We start from the raw sequence: 18,053 nt of genomic DNA, 5'->3' as shown, positions 1-18,053 counted from the left end.
CCTCAAGCCTCCATGGGAAAGCTTCCCACCTTTGTCACTATGCTGGAACCAAATTGCAACAGAAACCCAAAAAAGTGTTTGAAAAAAATGTTAAGGGCAATATCATTTCCAAATGTAAAGCCCTACTCAACTCCACTATGCCATCAAGCTCTTAAAAACAAAAGTTCGTCAAGCTTCCTGTGGATATTAGAAGGAAGGGGAAGAACTATAGGAAAAAGGAGCATGCAATAAAATTCCTGACAGACAAACCTAGAAAATCCTAGCAGAGTTTATTGGAATGCTTCTGGACCTTCAGTGTGTTCCCTTAAACAAGTGATACTACTGATACCCCACTGATTCCTAGATAGGTTTGTAACTTCAGTTGGCATCAAAATATCAGAGGTACAGTATTAGCAATATTAACACATATAGCAAGCAAGACAAAGATATTTATATATTCTCTATACAACACAGAGACAAAATATAGAGGGGTATAGCTATTAGCATTATCTGCAAATAATTCCATATGAAAGTTGATCGTTTTTACTCAAGAAACATAGAGACAAACAAAAAGCCAATGCAAGTGGAAATCCAGCACTTAAGTCCATGTTTTCCTTTGCTCAATGTACACTAGGGACAAAATATGTGAAAAGCTCGATACATCAACACCAAAACTTCAAAGCATAACATATGGTCACACTGCCGCATATTGACATTTCCAAATGATCAAATTTCACGTGAAAACAAAACAATGTTGAAGTTTCCTAAAGCTCTCTTTTCCCCAGCCTTCATAACTAACACAACTACTGCCTTAGTTTATCCTCAGACTGAAGATATCACACAAGCACTTCAGAGAGCACTCCAGCTCCACACTTCTAAAACACAGAGGATCTACAGGTTGTCACTCCACACCTGTTTTTCACATAGTTTATCACCTCTTTTTTTTTTTTTTTTTACTGTAACAGAACTATGCCTGTGCAAATCTCAGTTGACTGGACTTGCTGCTCTATGTCCCTTCTCCCTTGAGCAGATCTGGAAGAAAGAATAAGGAAGGAAAGATTTACCCTCTGTTGACACCCTGAAATTCCTGACCATGCATTCTTGCCTTCAACTATGTTTTTAAATTAATTAGAATTCTCTAGTAACTACCTTTAGAATAGTTCAAGTGACACTTTATGGATTTCCTCTGCCACTCATATTAAGCCTATTTGATGCTGATGTACTACTTGGAAGGCTGTTATTTCTGAAAAAGAAGTACCAATATTAGCCATCTCTGCTTGTCTCTTGCAGCAATAGAGCAATAATACAATTACTGATGGAATAATCCAGTAATAAACCAGACTGGAATTATTCAGTGAAAGAATACATATAAACTCATGTTAGAAGTATTTTTCCTATTCTACCTGTCTGCTATGGCAACCTGAATAGCAGCTGAAGTGAAACTCAGTCAAAGAAATAGTAAGTAGGAACATACTTAACTTGTATGTAAAAATAAAATTATTTATAGAGATAAGACAAAGAATTACTCTTTACATTTATAAATTATATTTGTGTGCATGATGATAAAGATCATTTACTTTTATCACACTGATTTTTCGGTGTGCAATTTTTTTGATGACTACATAGCATGTTTTGCTCTAGTCCAAAAGTTGTATCAATACATAACCTGAAATCTATTTTCCTGAATTCCAATTCCAGTAGAAACTACTATGTCAGTGAAGGATCCTTGATGTATATTTTATATCATCCTATCCATCTGCATTAACTGACACAATTTTCACAGTATTGCAAGATACAGCCAACACTTCTAGCTAACACAGAAGTAAAAGCTGTCTCTATCAGCTAAAACTCAATACTTTCAGTTACTTTCAGCCATTTACTTCTTACTTTCTATTGCTTATCAATGCAAAAAGCTTTGTCAACTTGTGGTACCATTGTACCTTTCTCAATGCTTTAGAGAAACAAAAGGAGGGAAAACCAAGCATATTAGTTCACTTTTCTGTCCATATAAAAGTCCAAGTCTCCTAAAGAATCACAAATAGAACCATAAACAGGCCACCCTTCAATTTATTTAATCTCACTCACATTACAAAAATAAACATTAGCCTTTATATAACACTTTCAAAGAAGCCTATGAATATACTGGCATGTTACAACAGTGTTCTGGAAAAGATCACAGATTCATGAGCACACAGACAAACTGTGCACTGAAACTATCATTCCTCAACTGATTTTCAGTTAAGAAAATCAGTTTTATTGGGAAGATTCTCAGCTTAGTATATAGAAAAGGTTTTTCTGATCAACAAAACATCAACACACAACTTCTCAAAACCTCTTTTTGGTCAACTTGTATTCAAAAGCAAAAGGCCACTCTAATCCTTTAGCAAAATAATTTCTAGGTTATTTTCTATAGATAGCCTTTAAACTGAAAAACAAGCAAGCTATTTTCTGCCAAAGCTGGCACAGCAAGTGGACAGACTACAACAGATATTAAAAGCTTATCATTCTTTGGCCACAAGTTTTAATACTGCATCTTTGTTCAGTCTCTACCTTTGTTCCCTGAGACAATCACAGCCAGACTTTATGCCAAGCTAAAAAAACTGTATTTCATCTCAGCCTTAGCCCCAGGCCTCAGATCCTGAAATGCGTGTGTGTTTGAAAGTATTTAATCCCCAGCCTTGTAACTGACTCAAAGCTAACACACAAAAATAACACCCAATATCAGGAGTCAGCACGGCAGTTTTGGGGTGGGTTTCTTCCTTTCTCACACACTAAAGGAGGCACCATAAAGCAATGCAAATAAATCACAGTGTGTCAGAACATGGCAACTTGTTCAGGGCTGATCAGGGCTTCAATTAGAGGGGGAGGCTTGTTTGAAATTTTAGACCCTTCTTCAGCTTCCATTTCAGATCCCCAAACCTCTGAAGAGATTCTTAAATTTGTCTCTCTTGGGTCAAGGAGACTGTTCTTCTCATTTTGCATCACATGCCATAACTTTATAAAAAGAAGCACACTGAGGGTTCAGGCAGTAACAAAGGATTTGGATGTTTCAACCACTGTAGGTGTATCTAAAATCTGGATTTGTTCCATGCAATCAAAAATTACTTGCTAATAGAAGTCAATTACAATATTTTAAAGCCTTGCCTAGTCAGTTAATTGCTGCCCAAAGAAAATAAAGGCTTTTATTCAGGTAGAGCATCTTTTTCATTATTACTATTTTATTTGCTTTTACACAGCTCCTTCCAGGTTTGGGTTCAGTCTGGACCCAAAAACAGAGGACAGTGTTATTCAGAAATTCTAATCTGAGACACTTAATAAAAGACTGATGGAACTCAGTTAACTTTTAATATCTGAAGTGAATGAAAATATGTGTAAAAATGGCACCCTCTGAAAAACCTCTGTCATAAAATAATAAGGAATATCCTGTCTATAAATAAAGAAGATTGTTAACACGGAAACATAAAGTCTATCAATTTCCATCTGCTACTTGTTTCTGTGTCTGGTTAAGAAGATAAAAACATTTCTTGAGCCACGCTCTGCCACAGGCACCTATTTAGCCACAACATTTATGAGCAAGAAACTAGCCTACCTCTGCAAAAAGTCTGACATGCCAAGAGTGCCAGTTATTCTTAGAGTGAGACATGACCACAATTTCACGTAATTAGAGATGTTATAAAACGCATCCCGCCCGCTCTCCCCATCCCCCTCCACCACTACCACCATTGCAGGAGTGACTTGTTACACATCGCGATGAGCAAGTAACATTCCCTGCCCGGGGAGAGAGCGGATATCAGGCCATAAAAAGGGCACGAGATGCCAACAGGGATCCTCCCCTGCCCGGGCCGGCAGCCGCGGCTGCCCGGGCACAACCTCGCCCTGCCCCGCGCCGGCACCCGAGGCGTCCCGGGGGGAGCAGCAGCTCCTTCCCCATCCCCGGGATCGCCGGCGCGGGGAGAAAGGTGCCCCGGGCGAGCGGGTCACCGAGTCCGGACGCCCGGCGACGCAGGGGGAATGGCGGGGAGGGGGCTCGAAGGACCACGGCGGCCGCCGGGGAGGGCTGGGGGGCGACCGCTACCTTCCCCTTTGGTGGCGTGCCGAGGACAAGGGCGGCGGGGCGAGGGGGCGCCCGGAGCCGGCAGGCCCAGGGCGCCGTCGGCGATACGGCGGCTCCACCGAGGCGCCGGAGCCCTCCCCGCCTGCCCGCCCGCGGGGCCTCGCTGCGGGCGGCAGGGGCCTGGGGAGCGGGATACCCCGGCCTCGCGGGAGACGCGCCGGACGCCGCTCACTCACCTCGGGAGGCAGCAGGCGCCACCGGGTCTGCATGGCGAGGGGTATCTCCCGGGTCCGCCCCGGGAGCGCTGGGGGCCGGCGCGCCCTCGCCGCCGCCAGCCGGGCTCGCTCGCTGCCTCCGCGGCCAAGGCCGCCGCAGCGCCCGGCAGCAGCGCCCCCTGCCCGGCCCCGGCGGCAGCGCACGGCACTGCGGCACCGCCGGGGAGGCGGCGCGGAGCTGCCGCGCCCCCGCCCCGCGGGGTCCGCGCCGGCACCTCCGCACCGGGCCCCGGGGTCCGCACCGGCACCCCCGCAGCGGCCGGACAGCGGGGGCAGCCACCCGCTCTGTCCCCGCGGGGACCCGCCGAGCCCGCGGCCCCCGCAGCCACACACACACACAGAAGCGGAGGCGGCACCGGGCACCCACCGCCGCCACCGGGCGCTGCCCGTGCCCCGCGGCCGAGGGACGCGCCTCCGGGCACCCGCTGCAGTGTGTGTAGTGTGACCAGTCCACAAAACCTGGTCAGAAGGACTCGCGGCTGGGAGCCGAACATGTGTTATTTCGCCATTTCATGTTGAGTGTCTCCACAGTCGGGGAGGGACACCATCCTGCAGGACGCCCTCGGCTGCCCCGAGAGGTGCGAGGCCCGGAGCCATCCGCTGGCAGACACGTTCAATCCTCAGCAAAGAGGCTTCCAGAAATTAAAAATAAAAAAGACAGAAAAAAAATATAAACACAACAAATTAAAAAAAAAAAAAAAAGAGAGAGAGAAAAAAAAAAAACAAACAAAAACAAGCAACCCCACAACCAACCACCACGCTCGTTCCCCACAGGAGCCGCGATGGCGAGCCGACAGGGTACGCGTAACCGTGACACTGCGCCCGGAATCTCACCCGTTCTCTCTCCAAAAGGAGGCGGCCGCCCATTCCGGGAGCGGGACTCTTCGCCTGGCTGCGGGCGCTCGGGAACTCCAGGAAATGTCACTCCCCCGCGTGTGCCGCGGTCCGGCGGGCGCGGGCTGGGCGGCGGGCGGCCGGTCCCGGGCTGCGAACCGGCACAGCGCGCCCTCACTGCCGCCTGCAGCCTCACCCGGGCGAGCGAGCGCCCAGCGCCTCACGAACCCCTCACCCCTCGTCTCAGGAACCTCTTGCCTCAGGAGCCCCTCGTCGCTCTCCTCAGGAAGCCCTCACCTCACGAACACCCCACCTCTCGCCTCAGGAACTCATCACCTCGGTTCCCCCTCAGGAAAGATTCGCTTGGTCCAGGGGAATGGGAAGGAGTCGCTGTCCCCTCACCTTTGTGCAGGTCCGTGATCTCCCAGCTGCAGCAGCGCCATGTCAGCCCAGGAGGAAGGGAAAGGTGAGTGTGGTGGCTGCTAATGCAGTTGCAGGGCCATTCCCTCTTCCCAGGTTTCACACTCACAGGCCATCACTTTCCAGCAGGTTGGGCTTCTCCATTAACTTGCCACATATGTCAGTGAATGCAGTGTAATGAGCCCCGGTGATAAAATCTAGGCCTCCTTGCTCCAAAAGCATCAGCCCATCCCGCTTGAAATGAAAGGGAAGCACTTAATGTTTATTCATTGATTCTGGTGGAACTATGTGCTTTTCAAGCGAAAAATATGAGATACTCCAAATCAACTGAATCATCAATCCATGGGCAAATAGCTGAGGAGATAAAAAATGCTCATCCATCATAGCTGGGAGTAGCATGTTAATGGAGATGGAATTTATTTATTCCCATAAAGCATTCCTGGTCAACCCCAACTTGCTATCTCTTTAGCAATTAGTGTTGTCATGCTTGTGAAGCACAGATGAGGGGTTCAGATTGGTGCAATACACAATTACTGTCCTCAAAATGGTTCTCATGAAACACCTCAGACTGATAAACACACAACATGCCTGACAAAAAAAAAGGGAAATTAATTAAAGAGTGAGTGGCATAACACTCCGTAACCTCTGGTCAAATGCATGCAAGTGCATAGCTTTGCCATCTGTGAATGTCTCACAGAGGCATACCAATACCATAATTTTGTTCTACTTTTATTCCTCTGGATACAGCCATTCATTGGGATGTCTTCTCACCAAACACAGAGGTTTTTCCTGAAGAGTGTCATAACTGGCAGTTTTGCAAGAAGGCAAAGCATGAAAGCATGCAAAGCAGGAGTTAGGAGCAATGGGAATCATCTCTGTGAGTTAAGGTGATGGGACATGGTCTCATTCCCCATTCCTCCTGGGTAGCTTGGATGCCTCGTGACTTGTTCCTAATGAAGATGTATCTAGAGGAGCAGCAAACTCCACAAACTCCAGGAGCTGCTCCAGGCAGTTGTGGTGCCAGACACCTGAGCTTACAGCAGGGAGATTGCCCGTCATGAGTTCTCAATGTGCTCCCTCTGCTAGAAGGAGAAACATTTCAATATTGATAGTGAGAAACACTGTGAACAAACCAAACCAATAATTTTGATCCCAAGCCACAGCATGGACCATGGACCATGACCTTTCACTTGGCACAAGAGTCCAAGTTACAAACTCTCCAAAACGTATCTGCAGCTCTTCCATGTCCGTGAGCCTCCACAGCACTGTCATAAGAAATGGTGCTTGATACTCTCCCACATGACAGCTTGCTATTGAGCTTGCCACCTCTTTTCCCAAGCATTTTTCCAAGCTCTTTATGAGAAGCTACCAAAGAAAAGGCATAAAGGAGAGCAGAGAGAAGAGGATACTCCAATTTGCAAAAGGCAGGGGATGGGAAAGGGGGAAAGAGGACCACAGTTAGAAAGGTGAAGGGAACCTCTGAGGTGCCCTGGTTGCAGGGAGTAGCACAGAGTTACATGGTCAATACAAAGATGTGTGTAACAATGTGTGTACTCTGGGATCTAGGAGTTCCAGGGGATTCAAAATGATGCCAGAGTAATCTTTGAACAACAGAGTTAAGGACAAATAAGAGGATTTTTTAACTATGTGGTGAAATTTGCAGAAACCTGGAGAAAAGGAAGTTTCATACTGTCTTCACTCTGTTCCTAGGTAGAAATAGTGGAACGGTTAACAACAGTAGGAAAGGCAGAAGAACTCAATAACTATTCCTGATCTGTGTTTGGGGAAGAGCCATATGATACACAAATATCATATGATGATGAAATACATTCCATTACAACAAGCACTGAGGAGGATGTTAAACAGAAGCTAATGAAGTTGGCTATCAGCAGGTCCAGCTAACTTGCATCCAAAAGTTTTAAAAGCACTGGCACAGAGTATCTTTAGACCATTAATGTTGATTTTCAATAAATCTTGGAACACTGTTAAAGTTCCAGAGGACTGGATGAAATATTGTACCAATATTTTAAAAGGGTAAACAAGGTGACCAAGGTAATTACAACCTGCAAGACTGACAAGAATTCTGGGTAATAAAATGGGACATTATCTACATTACTTGATTGAAAAAGAATTAAAGAGTGGAAACACAATAACTGCAAATTAATGTGGAAAATAAATCTAGTGAAAATAATTTGATTTTTTAAATGGCATTACAAGTTTGGTTGATGAAGGTAAGTAGGTCTGCAAAATATTTGTTCTGGTAACTTGCAGCATTTTAATTAAGAAGCCAAAATGATACCGACTCATCACAGCACTTATTAAACTGTTAAGACTCTAACTAACTGACAGTTACAAAGTGGGAAAATAAAAAGTCCTCATCGAAGAATGTGTTTCTGCATCCTATGGCAATTAGTTCTACACTGCATCGTATTGATATTAATGGTTTTAAGAAAAACATAAAATCATCACTTAAAGAGTTTGCAAGTGATGTAAGCAATAGGGATTAATAAATAACAAGTCATGCTGCAAAGTAGCTGAGACAGCTTGATAACAATTAATGCGCATTTCTGTACAGCCAAATGTAAAAACATGCATCAAGGAATAGAGGGAGTGATTATAGGATGAGAGAATTTGTGCTTTTACAAGGTAATGCTCAAAAACCTCAAGAATCATCACATATAATCAGGAGAAAATAAGCAGGTGGTGTGGTGCTGTAGCCAAGAGGATAATGCAATCCTTGGGCTTATAAACAGGAGAATATAGAAAGATGTCTCTATTTTTCTGGTACTAATCCCACTGCTCCTGAAGGCTGATACCTAAATTCCTTAATTCCTTAATAGAAGCTGAAAAATAGATGGTTCAGAGAAGATCAATAAGAATGATTTAGACTGAAAGTGAAAAGGTTCAGTCTATTTCAGTGTCAAGAAAGAAGGTGAAGGGGTGACACAATTACACGTTTTAAGGACCTTCAAGATTCAGTGAGTGTATGCAGATGTATTCATCTTCCTGTGAGGTCTTCTACCAGGGTAGGTAATTAATCACCAGGACAGTTTAGGACGGGACAAGCTGGATTTCCCAGCACTGGGAATGTAAAAATCAGGAGGTTGTAAAAACTTAATTTTAACAGAAGCAGGATTCAGTCCTGTAAGTCTGCTCCCCAGGAGGTAGAACTCTGTGTCTGTAGCTGTGGATTCTGGCTGCTTGTCTATGCAGAAGTTGATTTCCTAGGGCACTAAGAAGTAACAACCTGTCATCCCTTTCAGCATCATCTGACACAGCTCATGTGCTGTTCAGCACATGATGGGAGCAGCCCTGGGGATGGCGGTGTTTACAATGGTTGAAGGGATGGGTGGACTCGTTCACAGAAGGCGAAGCCTTTGAAGCATATTGCATACCAAGATAACTTTTCTCACTCAGGAAGCCTGAGACATGCATTGCTGGAAGCTGGGAGGATACTCCTGACAAGTGTGACTATATGATTATCCTGCTACTAAACTCTTCCTCTGGCATCTGCTTCTGGCCACTGTCACAGACAGCACATTGATCTTGTGCAAAGCAGTCTCTCAGGTCCACCCCAAAGCTGACCCATGCCTGATCTCTGAAAAGTGCAGTGGGAAATTTAGTGTGAGCAGAGAATAGATGCTTGATAACATTCATTACACAGGAGAGGGCAAGAACCAGTAGAGAGAACAAGAATTCTTAATATTAGAAGGTCGAAGGCGGACTTGGGTAGGGGATTGTACATAAGGCTCTGGATGTCTCCAAAATCTGTCATTGAAACATTCAGGAGTCTCAGTCTGATCTGGTATCATCAAAAAACTAGAAAACTTTGCAGCAAAATGTTCATTACTTTCCCAGCATAGTTCTGATAAAAGTGCACAGCCTTCTACTGATATGCATGATCTCGAGTAGGAAAGGCCTGTGCTGTGAGCCTAAGAGTCCAAACCTCTTGAGTGACTGAAGCTTTTATTCACAGTTCCATGGAAGAAAATGTTGGCTTTTTTCCTGCACAGTTACTAATAACTGCTTGCATGCCACACTTTGACAGAAACAATATTCTAAGTATTCATTACTAACGCCGTTCATAGTGAAGGGCTTAGTGATCATTTAACCAGTTTTTGTTGTAAAATAAACGCCCTCGCTGATAACATCCTCGGAAAGAGGCGAGCAGACGGCGCTGCCGACTGCAGTGCTGTGGCTTTGCCCTCTAGTGGCTGAGAGACTGGCTCGGCTCCGGTGGTGTCTGTCCTTATACGTTTTGATTACCTCATCTGCCTTGAATCTTTGATTTTTCTAAATTCTGTGCAGTCTTCATCCATTAAACTCAAGTACTACCTGCACTAGAACAATGTGAATCAATAAAATCCTTGGCTTAAGATTCTCCGAATCCTATATTAAGGTTAGCTCAGTATTAGTGAGTCATACGATAAAGCCACTAATACATGGGCACTTAATTAATCTATGATGCATTTTCCACCAGATAGGACTTAATCTCTTGGAAGGAAAAAGGCCTGCTAGGTCACCATCTCATTGTATGAGTCAGTTTAGAGTCATTTCATGCTGAATACTTATTCTTATTTTGTCAAATTTAAATTTTAAATGTGCCATGTATCCTTAGGAGTTAAAAAAAAAGAAAAAAAAAAGAGAAAAATAAAAAAGATTATGTGGCAATCCTTTTCAACAGTAAACTCATTAGGTTATGCATTTGAAAGGGTTAAAACTTCTTTACTGTCTATGCTGGCTAAATCTTGAACATCCATCGCTTTTCTGTCCATACTCCAAACACTGGCCTAGAGGCTCTAAGAGATCTGTGTCTGTATCTGTTTTAAACCCCTATGGGAGCTTGAGAAAGGGCTTTGGACTTAAAGGACCTCTCATTTTTTTTCTCTTTCTCTCCCTCTGGCACCCATTTTAGATGATTACACCAAACTTCATAAGGAAATAGCATTTCTTCAATTAAATTGTCTTTCTCTCCCCTTCCCTCTTTTCCTGTATCTTTAGGATCTCTTGGCCAATTTCTGCCACAGCTGAAAAAGTGGTAATTCTCAAAACAAATTTAGTTCTTAGAATTTTTTGTGTCCATCCATGGCCAGAGACATGATCCAAAACAAGTGCTGGTCCATACTCAGTGTGACAGCAGCCAGTTTGTCAGTCAGTGCCCTGGCCTTGCAGAGAATGTGGAAGGAGCTGAAGCCATTGTGGTAGCAGGGTCATCCTGGTCTTGGCAGGGCTGAGGTTAGTGCAAGGAAGAGATGAGAGGGTGAAGACACAAATCCATATGCAAACTCACTCATACTCACAGGACAACTTTTCAAGGGTTGTTATTTAGACTTGGTATTTGAGAGTGAGATGTGATACTCAGGTAATTTGAAAGCCTCTGCTAAGCAGGAAGTCAAATTACAGGATTTAGTAGTTCCAATAAACAACTGGATCATTTAATTCTTATTGTTTATTTTGTTATCCATTCGTATTTAGAAGCCCTGGAAATGCTTAAGTACCTTTTTGATTACATCCCTGTTCTGGCCAGAAACTGGAAGTGGGGTTCTTGTATTTGTGAGGCTATTCCAGATGAACACGTCTGTGCTTAGTAACAAAAAACCTGCCAGGATCTGGAATTGGGAGAAACAGGTTCTTGTTCAACTCTTTGCTGCCTTGCTGAGTGACATTTAACCCCCATGATCCCCTCTCCCTGTGTGCAGTAAAAATAGTTATATCTACAGCATAAGTTTTCCATTAGTCCTTAGGAAGGTCTGTGAAACCACTTTGAGAGTCTCTTATGGGAAAGGTTATTATGATGATTACCTGAAAAGCCATCATTTGGAAGATATGAAATCACCACCTAAATATGTGCTTTCTGGTTCACTGAGACAAAAGAACCTTGAGATTCAAAAATGAATAGGAGTTTGAGACATTGACTCCATCTGCAGAAATTGTTCTCCCTAAAATGCTGACAGATATGTATTTTCATTTGAAGACGTGAAAGTAATTTACAAATAGTTGAAACCTTCTAGTCACCCTGTGAGGATTAAATACCTGTTCGTTATCACTGAAAAAATGCATTTAAGGGTTTGGCCTGGAATTGTAGAACTCCTGATTTTACAACTTATCCCCTGTATATTGGGGTGTCTCTGGGATGTGCTATTATTTAATTTCTTGTCATACAGAACTCTTTTAAGGCTGATAGTACTCCAGGAATAATGTTGGAGCTGTGCCAGAGGATGGCGGATGGTAGGAGAACTGATATTGTTTGGATAAAAGTCATAATTCATGCCAGTTTGGTCTAAAAAAACCTGCCTCAAGTGTGATGTATGGGTGAGGTGGGAGGGCCCAGCACAACTCTATAAAAGAAGTATCTCACAACTTCTATAAAGGAGTTTCAGAGTTGTTGACAGCCCTACACACTTTTCCATATGCACCACCAAAATTTCTACACTTCATGGCCAGTATGAAGCACAATGGTGAAGAACAGATGATTTTCAAACTGAGAGTCTCCAACCTAGATCAAAAAAAGGCCCTACAACGGAGCTTAGAAGCTCACAAATAACACCTCAGGCATTTGTGTGGGCTTCAGTGAACGTGCTTGGGGCACTCACTCCTAGAAGCAAGGCTTATGCAATGTGTTGGCTGGGAGCAAACCTCACCAGACATGGCAGAGAGGAATTCCACCAGCGAACAGCAGCACAGAGGATGTTTTTTGGAGGATTTTTGAATGCCTGATTTTGTGAACAGAACCTACTCCCTTGAATGTCAGTGCTTGAGATGCAAGGAAAATTCTAAGGATGAAAGAATTTTAGAGAAATCAAAACACTATAATTCAAACTTGACTTGATTTTAATTACACACAGTGGAAAATAAAACTGTTGCAAATTGAAAAATCACATCAACATCGGTATTATTAAATAACTCATTATTATGACTGTTGAAGTGATATCTTTTGATGTGTCTTTTCTTTCATTTCTTCCAGCATAACTGTATTCTATGACCAAAGAAGCTGTCAGAATTTTTTACAGATTCAGTACACAAATTAAATAAATCTGTTCATCATTATATATGATACTTATATAAATGGAGACACAGTTTACACATGGAGAAAAACATTTAATCATTTTAAATCCTGTTTTAGTCTGTGATGTCTTGTAACAGTGAGTTCCAGGCACTAATTGTGACACTTTAAAAGTATTTTCTTCCAGCAGATGTAAATGCTCTACTGCACAATTTAACTTAATTTTTCTTTTTCATGTAGGAAAAATTATTCTCTATGTAACCCTCAATTCTGTTTATTTCTGCTGTGTACCTCCTTAGCCTTCTTCTGTAAAGATGATGATGTTTTCAATGTATCTTTAAATCTCAAGTTTCTCTGCATCTTTATATGGTGTCATTTCAGCTTTTAATTCCTCAGTCCTATCCCTATTGACAGGGTGAGGGTTATGGGCAGAGCTGAGGGGGCCGTGTCACCGAGTTAGAGAAGCTCTGCTCTTCTGTGGTTTTGTGGAAAGCACTTAAATAGAAATTGAAGTCCAAGGTGGGAACAAATACAAAACAAACAGATGAAGGTCAGAAAATGCTACATCTGATTCCTTGTATAGCCTGTGCAGCCAGAGCACAGCCAACAGGGATGCATCCCATCTCTGTGCCTCACAGACTGTGGTGTGCAGCACTGGGGCACTGAGGGGGAATGCTATAACATCATTTTTTCTCATTATTTCTTTCACCAATTCCTCCAGATCCGCAGGTCTGTGAACCTGAGGGAGGAGAGGGAAAGCTGCTGGTCTCGGTAGAAGAAGGGAGGATGCAGAGAAAAGGAGCCCAGTGAGTGCTGGGGCAAAGGAAGGCAGAGGATGGGGGAGAGCAGAAGTGAGGGCACACATCTTCCATGAAGCTCATAGTTTCTGATTGAGGTAAGAAATGTTTCAAACTAAGTTTTTACTCCAAGTGTAATGTTGTCAACTTGTCTATGACCATGCAGCTCCATATTTCCAGTCTGGTTTGTTTTGTTGTTTGAGAAGCCTTTTTTTTTTTTTTTTTTTTTAGGATATAAGTAAGCAAAAGTATAAACCTTCATCTACTTTTTTTTTTTTTTTTTTTCCTTAATGCTTATGTGAAGGCTTTGATCTAATAGGTATATATGAGTTTATTCTTTAGGTCTTCCTAGATTCAAAGGAAGAGCTGAGTTTTCTTTAGGGAGGAACTGAAACTTACTTGAAAGGAAGTGATAGATGTAGTTGGCTCATTGTTATCTTAAGCATTTCCCTTCTTTGTTGCACTGGAGACAGATGAATAGCTGCTATGCATGGACATACAAGATTCTCAAGCTCTGGTTAATGATTTTTGGTAATTAAATAATTCAAGGCGTGACTGAGTCAAACTCCAGCAAAAGGGATTTTATTCTTGAAAGAATCTGGCAGGCATCACTTTTGCAACACTTTCTTGGCATATCTGCTGTTGGCATCTTAGTCTTTTCCTCCCTACTGCTCCTCAATGACGGTGGGCATCAAACCCACCATCCTTTGTGCAGAATATTTGAAGCTGTCTTTCAAAGGAGAAAGGCTTACACACCTGTGCTGCAGATTGCAGGCACATCTTTGTTTCTTAAATAACTCAGGAATATGTTGCTTGAATTCAACCACACTTGACTGAGGCAACTGGTGACTGTTGTAGGGGAGAGCCAAAAACAGCTGCCACTGCTGAGGGCACAGAGAGGTAAGGCAGCCACTGCAGTAGCTTTCAGCAACAGGTGGCTGTCAGTCAGCCACACACAAGCCTAAAATTCTTCATAGAGTTATTTCTCCTCTATCAGAACTACCACAGGGAACACAGTGCTCATACCTCAGAGAAAAGGTGTGATGGGGGGCAGGTAAAGAATGGTTGAAAACATGGGCTCCTGCTTTACATGGGCTCCTGCTTTCATCAGTTCTTCAATGGTGAAATGGTTCACACACACACAAAGCTTTAAGCACACCCTGAAGTATTTAAGGCATTTACGAAAATCCAAAGCATCTTGTTCATTTCAATTACTTCTCCACCCACATTCTTCATTGAATTAAAGGATATCCTACACACTCTTTTGTTTCACTTATTCCCCAAAGCTTGTTTCATCGTACACCAAGCAAAGATCTTCAGCATATTCAGAGTAACGTCTCAGTCACGGCGTTCAGCATTATGATGTTCCTGGCACAAGGGATGTTATTAAAGGATTGAATAGATGAATAGATGGCAGATTTCCCCAGGGCAGCAGATCAGAAAATGGACATCAAAAGAACCTGGCTCAAAATGCAGTGGGTATTACAGGCTCCTGACAAATCCCACTCATTTCTGAACAGTAGCACTGTCAGGCTGTGTTAGGGACATGTCCATCCTGGAATACCTACACTAAACTGTTTGCTTATCCAGTAAAAGCACTCCCATTTCAACACCCACCCTCTAGTTGAAAACAGCAAAATCTTCATTAGTCAAAAGTACTTTGGGCCCAAATCCAAATACAATCGTACTCAAATAATTACCAGCATCCCAAGGCTCAGGCGCTGTAGCCATCAAAATTACTTTTTTCTCCCACCATTTTTCATGAACCCATCTGGATTGCCCTAGAAACTCTGAATGTGTGAGTCTCTTTTACAGGACATGTAGGTTGTCACATATTACAAGTCATCTTCACAAACCCTGACAGCATAACAGGCCACAGTCTGTGACAGGAAATTTTAAAAATTTCTATTTCCTTTTTCACTAAGAACTGCTTGGAATTTATTTTCTTTAAGCTATTTCAAACCATGAGTAACAATCAATTCCTGAGCAGGCACTGAGGAAGGAGAAGCACATATACTGACATGATGTCACCACCTGAATTATTCTGCTGAGATATAAAAATAGTTTGGAAGGCAGCACGGCCAAAATTACTATATCATTTAATTACAACCTGCTTTCATGACAGGCCATCAGTTAATTAAGAGTGTCAAAATGCTGAATTGCCTCCAGCTTCTACATGCTTTGCAAATGACATGGAAGTCATCTTTTTAAATGGCAACAGTTTAACTGAAAATGTAGAACCCATAGTGAAATGCTTTGAAAAATGAGGCAGTCAACTGGGCTGACCTGAAACTCCCCACACCATAAATTCACTAGGGAAGACAGTTATAACCCATTTAATTTACTCTCTGAAGATCACATTCACATGACATCAAAACTATTTTTCTGAAATTGATATAATTTTGAAGTGTTATAAAACAGGAGTCTGAAGTGATTGTACTCTGTGCAGGTACACATAGGGCCTGGCTCCAGCACTAGCACCTTCCCTCCAGGCTGCTACAACTGTAAAGCAGGAAAAGGCTCAGGAAAAAGGGATTTTTTCATTTAGAAATGTCACCTTCACTGATTCTCAAGTACCACATATGACATGAAAGAAAACTGTCTGTAAAGGGAATAATGTTCCTATAAACTTAGAAAATGAAGGAAATGGTTTATCCATTTGATATATCTGATACCAAATCCCTTATTGTCTTTATAGAGTTATATCATTTTTTATTAAACAAACGATTTTGTATGAATTATATAACAGTTTTATATAAAATGTAGCAAAACAAAAAAAGAATAAAGTGAAAAGCAGACTGGATAGAAAGGTCATGTTTCCAAGCACCAAAGGTAAGAGTACTACCCATCTGCAGAAAGAAGCCCAACATATTGATACTGAAAAACAAAAACAGAGCTGTCCCTCTCCCTCATTCTCCCTTTGGCAATGAAGGGGTTCTTTGATTGGACAGACAGAAAGATATTGTTTGCTGGCTGGACTTTTCTTCCAACAAAAATGAGTGCTTCACACTGGGAAAAAAACCTGATGAGCAAACATCTTCCCCTATACTTTGCAAGAAGCTGAGCATCTTAAAAATAATAACTAAAATCCTGTCTCTTGGCTGAATAAGGGAGCCAGGCCAAAACTGAGCCAGGACTTTATGTAGTATGGCAACATGGAAGTGGATGCTATAGGAGAGTGAATAGAAAGTATGAGGCTACAAGAAAGAAATATGATCATTCAGAAGAATTGTGGCAGGCTCATGGTTTCATGACTGTGGCAGTGTCCAAGTGATTAACAAATTCAGGGTTGGGGAAGACAGACTGAATTTCAATATAATTTACGTGAATTATATTCACATGTGGGAGTAAGGGGAGTGCATTAGGCCTGTAATTTATGCAATAGGCAAAGAACTTCAAATACCAGAAAGAACTGAATGTGCTTTCTAGGTTGACTTCAAAGTGCTCCCTACTACTAAAGACTTTGATTGAGAAAGGATTTTAAGTTGGTAAAAATGCCATTTAATCTAACAGACTGTAAAAAATGAAAGCTGACCAGTAAACAAGAGTGCTTTGCCAGATGACCAACACCTCAATGCAACTTTCACAAAATGGTGATTATTCAACGATTTAATGTCTATTTCAAAGGCAAGATCTGTGGGATGGATCCTGTCATCCATGTCATCATGGTGGGACATTGTTGCTGTTTCTGTAAGGAAGAAGCCCTGAGCCCTGTACCTGGACTTCACTGCCATTCACAACTACTGAAAATCAGCTGTCATTAATTTTACAATCCCCATGGAGGTTTAAGGTAAAGGGACATCTTTTATTCAGTGTTTTCACAGAGAGCAGTCTAATAAAGGAATTAGTATCCAGCAAGGCCCATTACACAATAGGATGATGCAACATCAGTGGAACATTGTGTTCTCCCCTGAGCACTCACCTTCTGTGTTTGACAGGCAATCCTTGGGGTCCCAGCATTAGCCCAGCAGTGGCTGGGATGGCATTGGCTCCAGCCCCTTCCCCTAATGGTGGAAAATATCCCATTGGTTGCACTTGTACAAGCTTAGCAAATGCTTCACATACCAGCCTGTGCTGGCCTCCTTATTCATGGAAACATACTTAAAATTCCCATTTGCCAGGTGTGGTGTTAGACCAGACAAGTATAGAATCCTGCAGACACCGGAATGTGGCAAGGGGAGTGAAACTGATGACGATCTTTAATGTCTCCTCAAAACCATGATTTCTTATAGATATTAAGTCACAAAAATTGAGTGAAATGAACAATAGTGTCACTGGTTTTATGTAAAGATCTCCTCACTAATTATTCTAGGCAGGTATGCCCACTTCCCATTGGTTCATTCCTCTTTCACCAGTCCATATGAGGGGGAAAAATACCCAAACAAACAACAACAAAAAAATCTGGAACACACATGCTCATCTTGATCATGTCATTTATTGAGTCAGCAGTGATGGCAAACGGGGAATCAACTGGTCTTACCGTCACAGGCAAACCCCACCACCAAATGCCATGGAGGTGTACACACACTCCTCCTGCTTGTCCCATGAACTCCATGGCTCTGCTGGAACCTTCCTGTTCTCCTGGCACTGGTTTGCCTTCGCAGCAGTGTAGCAACTCCCTGCTCAAGCAAAAAGACATTGCTTCACCAGGTGTAATTAAGCCTATTAAAAAAACACCTCGGGCTTATTTA

At 42.6% G+C, this 18,053-nt stretch overlaps 1 protein-coding gene across 3 annotated transcripts in view; it reads right to left on the bottom strand.

The window, feature by feature from the left end:
- The window catches only part of ZFYVE9 (zinc finger FYVE-type containing 9), a 58,471-nt gene extending 52,868 nt beyond the window's left edge, over positions 1 to 5,603 (bottom strand). The window contains exon 1 of one of the 3 annotated variants that reach the window (XM_053984525.1): positions 5,545 to 5,603. The gene's annotated coding sequence lies outside the window, so the exon portion shown is untranslated. Of the gene's footprint in view, positions 1 to 4,269; positions 4,357 to 5,142; positions 5,233 to 5,544 lie in introns of those variants that run through there. The other 2 variants (XM_053984523.1, XM_053984524.1) reach the window with 2 other exon arrangements.
- Positions 5,604 to 18,053: the final 12,450 nt, after the last annotated feature.

Source organism: Vidua macroura, chromosome 9 (genome assembly GCF_024509145.1).
Source record: "Vidua macroura isolate BioBank_ID:100142 chromosome 9, ASM2450914v1, whole genome shotgun sequence".
NCBI classification, from domain to species: Eukaryota; Metazoa; Chordata; class Aves; order Passeriformes; family Viduidae; genus Vidua; species Vidua macroura.
This window is presented reverse-complemented; position numbering and strand designations above follow the sequence as displayed.